Here is a 6132-nt window from a genome sequence, read left to right on the forward strand (position 1 = left end):
GGGATGACCTTGAGTTGTCATTGTCTTAGAAAACTCACACTGGTTAGGAAGCTTCCATTAATGTCCTCAAGTGAAAGCTACAGCCAAGTCCCCATGGGGTATGTGAGGGATAAAGGAATTTTACTGTCCTCTGGACACAAAAATCCATTTGTTAAAACATATGCTAAGTGTAATGGAAAATAGCATGCAGTTATTGAATTCCTTGGTGGGGTGAAATAGTCCGTATAGGATAGCTTTGCTTTCATACTTATCTGTTTGATTCTCCGGTTCCATGGATTTTGAGGGCAACCTTTATTATTAAAGAAATGACTTATAATTGGAATATAAAAGATAGCTAGCAGAAAGCAAGGATCAGTTTGTAAAGCAAAGTGGTACATTGGGTTTGATTCACACTGAAGTTTTTTCTGATGTTCTCAGCATCTCTACTTTCCCCTCTGTTGTATCTTAGAAGAATTGATAATAGACCCAAACTATCTCTAACCCACATGCATGGAAATTTAACTGGGCTGTAAGGACTTTTGTGTTACCTTAAACCAGGGGGCGTCAACCCAGTGCTTGAGGGGGCCACGCTGGCAGCATAGGCTTTCATTGGTGTTCCTGGGCAGGTGCCTTACACTGACTTCATCTTTAAATGAAAACTCAGAGTCTCTAGGCAGCCCAGAAATAAGGTTATGGGACAAAATGTGAAGGTGCCTTCTAAGTGATTTCTGCAAAACAAGAGTGAGTGTGGTGAGGCCACTTTGCATATTTTTCCTGCTACTGAATAATGTTTCATGTTGTTATCAGACAGCATCAGTGTGTGCAGTCTGTTTTGTGTGCTCTACACAACCAGGATATGTCTGGATTCCTATGGCAGAACGAAGGGTCTCAAATCTCAGTGGCACCCTGTGTGACTGCAAAATTTGATGCTCCTGCCTCTTGCTCTCCATTCTAAAGCATAGTTGTGGCATCCCCCAAGGCTCCGCACTCACTGCAACCAAATCAGTCAGGTTCTCCTAAATCCACCTCTGCTGTCAGGGGTGATTCTCTCTCTAAATTTTTGTAATACCACACTCTCCATGGCAGTCATTTCAGACCCTCCAAGAGTCCCTATTTTACAAGGGCATCCCTGATTTAGAGAAGACATCTCAGTTTCTGATTTGATAAATGTTGGAGAGTATGCCATTTATGTGACTCATGCCCCCAGCATTCCTCCAAAATGTGCCCACTGGTCCAAAAGGTTGGTGACTAACTCCTGCCTTTAAACACTAAGGCTGTAATCCTATACACAGTTAATTGGGAGCAAGGCCTATTGAACCCTATGCACTTTCTGAGTAGACATGTCCAGGCCTACATTGTCAGGCTGTAATCCTGCTACTTATGTGGGAGTAAGCTCACTGAGGGCTGCTTGCTTGGTGTTGACTCATGACAGGGCCTTCTCAGGGGTGGTTCCATATTTGTGGAATTCCGTCCTGGTGAAGTGCATCTGTCTCCCCCATTATTGGCTTTCAGGAAGGATTTTAAAGCATTCCTGTTTACCCAGACATTTTGATGGCTGAAAGATACTGTTCCTGGCAACCCTGAAACCATTGGTCAAGAGAAAGTTATTTTTTAAAGTGTTTTAGAGAGTTGTCTGTGAGATTGTTTTAATGATGTGTTTGCTGCCCTGGGCTCCTTTGGAAAGAAGGGCAGGATAGAAATGGAATGAATGAATGAATGAATGAATGAATGAATGAACCTGTTAGCAATAAGATTACCAAGAAAACCTCACTGCCTGGCCAAAAAGAGTGAGTTTGACCAGTATAACTAGATTACTGAATTGGCCAGCTGCTGACCCAGCAATCATTCACCAGCACCATTCAGTAGTATAATAGGTCTGATGAGTCAAGTGATGTGGGGCAGAGAAACAGCTTGTGCTTTGAGAGCCTGGGCAATAGACCCATACCATAAGAGCACTAATCCTTTTTTTTGTTATTATACCGATGTACTGGGGAGGAGAAGGGCATAACTAGACTGGGTGCAGATGAACCCTTTTCTGTCTCTTTCACCTGAGACCAGATGATCCAAAACTTTTAGGTCTTTTTAATATATACAGTGGTACCTCGGCTTAAGAACTTAATTCATTCCGGAGGTCCGTTCTTCACCTGAAACTGTTCTTAACCTGAAGCACCACTTTAGCTAATGGGGCCTCCCGCTGCTGCCGCACTGCCGGAGCACGATTTCTGTTCTCATCCTGAAGTAAAGTTCTTAACCCGAGGTACTATTTCTGGGTTAGCGGAGTCTGTAACCTGAAGTGTACGTAACCTGAAGTGTATGTAACCCGAGGTACCACTGTATAAGCAATGCCATCAGAGTTGATCCTGGGGGCAGAAGTTCAGGGCCCCACTCAGCTGAATGTGCAGCAGAGATGGCTTACCACGTTTTGAAGTAAGTGAAGTAACAAACATTCCCGTCTGAAGTGTCCGGTTGGGGAAGGCTCTCCAGTAAACTAAGATTCCTTCAGCCCGATAGGTTTTGATTACAGTCTTCATCAGGAACACACACACACACACTCTTCACAAAGTAAGCTCACTGGATCAATAAAAGTTGAGTGGGGAAAACATCTGTAAAACCTTTTTATCTAACTGCAGTGCTGCATATAATAACTCTACAACCCAGGATGTGATATTGTTGTACCACCCAATCTTTGTGCAGTTCAAGATTTCAGGGGTTCCAGGTACTTACCAAAGCCAGAGGCAGATTTAGGGTAGCACGACTGGTTCTCCTGGACTGTAGAGCTGAGGAGGGGTACTACAGGGCTCTGGAAATATGACGTAGTGCATGCGCAGAAGGCAAGAGGTGGTGGTAGGGAACAAAATTTGGCCTCACACTGAAATTTGAAAGACCACAAGTCTGTCCCTGCTCAGGGTTTGGTTTGCTCAGTGTGGGATGTAAACACAGGAGCAGTCAATGACAACATTCCTAGAGTGTACATGTTAGAACATGGGGAGGGATGTCAGTCCAGCAAGCAGGTAAACTTCCTGGGGACGGACTTCCTCCACATGTGACCAGAGGTGGGTGTGGCTTCACCTGTACAGGTAAATGATAAAAGCACAGGGCAGCCAGCCATTCTCTCTCTCTGCCATCTTCCTTCGATGAGGAAACATCTAAGCATGCCCTCTTGGCTTTCAGCCAAGAGAGGAGATAAGGACTATCTTGCTACAAGATAGATTCTAAGTGTATGTAACCTTTTTTAAGCTGTCTGCCTTCTGGGATCATACGGTGAACAGAACGTGAGTAAACTCTTTTATACTTTTATAAAGACTGTGTCTTGTCTTGAATTTTAAGAGGGAACAAAGGGGAAATTACCAGAGTAATTATTATAGAGGTTCTAGCGAACCTGTGCAGACGTTACCGTTGCGAACTTAAAGGGGAATGTCTATAAACTCTGCTGATATTTTGGGAACTTGTTAGCACAAGTTGGATAAGGATATAATTAGTCAATATATCCTCTCCTGCACCCCTGAACATTCCCACACTCAGAACGAGGGACAGCAGAGACTGTGGTGTCTTAATGATAGATGGTTTATTTACACAAACATACAAGCTTATGATGGAGGGGCTCACAGCATTAATGTCCATCTCTTTTCCCTCCATTATTTTACCTGTACAGATTAGGAAAAGTTCACCGTTTTGAATTAAAGTAGATAATGTTGGTAGCTAATGACAACCACAAGCCTTCTAGCCTGATTTTCTAATTTACATATTTTGTCTTTAGCTCCAGTACAGCTGTTGGGATCTAATGGCTAACCTGCATTCACAGAAGTGTCAAGGGGCAGAAATATGCAATATTTACTCACCAAAACAAGCTTTTCTCCAAACATGCGCCTCCTCAGTTTTTTTGTAATGAGTCTATCAAGTGCTTATAAGTTGGACTGCATACTACAACAGACTATCTTCTTTTTAAACACTCCTGGGGAAAATGGAAATAAAATAAAAGTAAATGAGAAAGCAACACTTGAAGCTCCATATATTGAAATAAAAGTACTATCCTTAGTTTGCCCTTGTACTGCTAAGCATCGGTGCTTTATTGATTGGAATTAGGAAGTTAATAAGCTTCTGGCTAATTAATCAGATGGGTAGGGACTGGAACTGCACTGCAAGGCTTAATCAAGTCATCAAAACTCTCAAGCCATGGAGAAGGTAATTAAAGAAAAAGGATGCCAGTTATATAGTAACAGGAGTCTAGGAAAGGACAAGAGCAAGATAGAGAACCTCCATTTTCTTTTGTACACTTTTCTGGAATAAATCAGCCCAATGACCAAGGTACAGTTTCCAGCTTCCTATCGGCAAATGATGCTGGACAAATGTATAAATCAGTCCACAGAAGTCATTTAGTCCAGCTTATTGAATTGACAATGAAGTGATGTTTATTTGAAATAGATTTATTTTGGCGCTATTGGGTCCTTCAGCAGAAGCTACTTCTGCTTGTGCCTGTTTACCCCAAGGTAATTTGATTTACTGATCTTGGGCTTACAAACCTAATCAAGAAAGTTTATTTGTTAAGACAATAGATCGATTAGCACACTGGGACAATGTTATAGTTTACTGCAAGACTCATGCCATGGAATTCAATACAGGAAAATAAATATAAAGTTTTCTGTTTCACCTCACCCCACTGAAAGCAAATAGAAAGGCATCAGACATCTTTTGCAGTTTCATTAGGAGACAAGTTTATAGTCCCTGAGGTTGTATTTCGCAACTAATTGCTGTGATTTTTACAATCACACTGGCTGGTTGTTAGCAAAGAGGACTACATGGAAGACAGGCTAATAATTCAAAACACGTCTAATATATTTCCAAAAAAGGGTGTTGATAACAGATTCAATTAATATTAAGAGAAGCTATGTTGTACACAGGTTCTTTGCAATAATATGAAAAATCTGCCCTTCACTACTTAAAGTAGCTGGGTTTTTTTACAACTAATGTCATACAAATTTAAGAACAATATACACTATACTTCTCTGTGAGTTAGTTCAAGCTCTGTCTTATTTTTCTCTCAGTTAATATTCATTTCTCCTTAGAATGAGCTATGCATTTTGACGTAATCTATAAGCACAGTTTGATCTATTAAGAAAAAACAGTGCTCATGCAATGTAGACACAACGTTGCAGTTGTCAGGGTAGTTTAACTAACCATCAACCCCCTTTCCTTGGGAACTCTGGGAATTGTAGCTTAGGGGTTTCATCACAGAGAAAAGTAGATGGGGAGAATTCAGTCACTCCCTGCCCTGCCCCTCTTAGTCTGAAGTCATATACCAGAGAGAACTAGGCGGGACATATGAGGAGATTTACAGATAGTTTTATTCAAGCGAGGACAAAATCCCTTCACAGTTTTTTCTGGCACAGTCTATGAAATGGGAATGGTCTGCCTTCTGTACAGCAACATGTGACATGCTAATCTCTTCTGTCAATTTATCCACTTCAGTACTGTAGGCATTGTGCCCTAGCAATGAAGGTGTTGTGCCAAAAAGTATCGTATTTTTCGCTCTATAACACGCACCAGACCATAACACGCACGTAGTTTTTAGAAGAGGAAAACAAGAAAAAAAATATTCTAAACGAAATAGTAGATATATGATTTTTGTGGTTCATGCTGTGGCCACAGACATGTGATCTGACAGTGAGTTTGGAGTAGGCCAATGCAAAATTCCTGAGGATCCATGTGGATCCATGCTTTGTAACCACGGAGGAAGGAAGGAAGGGGAACCATGGATCCTCTGCTCACGACTGCAGCAGATCCCCCCCGCCACCCACAGGCATTCGCTCCATAACACGCACAGACATTTCCCCTTACTTTCTAGGAGGAAAAAAGTGAGTGTTATGGTGCAAAAAATACGGTAAATTGCAACACTAGCAGAGGTCAGCAGGAGTCATGGAGTTGCATGTGCTAATCTGTCCCCATCCCATTCAATGTGAAGGTCTGAAGGGGAGTTCTAAGCATGCTCAGTTAAATGTACTTAGGACACCTCTCTGAAGTTGTGAGCTGCATGTACCTAAATGCGTAACTTTGGTGTGATATAGTTTATTTACAAATTGTATTTTGGTTCAAAGGCCCCCAAGGTGATAAACAGCATTAATATACTATATTGCAGAATGAATATACAGTAGAAAT

The sequence above is a fragment of the Podarcis tiliguerta genome (genome assembly GCF_965153285.1).
Source record: "Podarcis tiliguerta genome assembly, chromosome: 7".
Taxonomy (NCBI): Eukaryota; Metazoa; Chordata; class Lepidosauria; order Squamata; family Lacertidae; genus Podarcis; species Podarcis tiliguerta.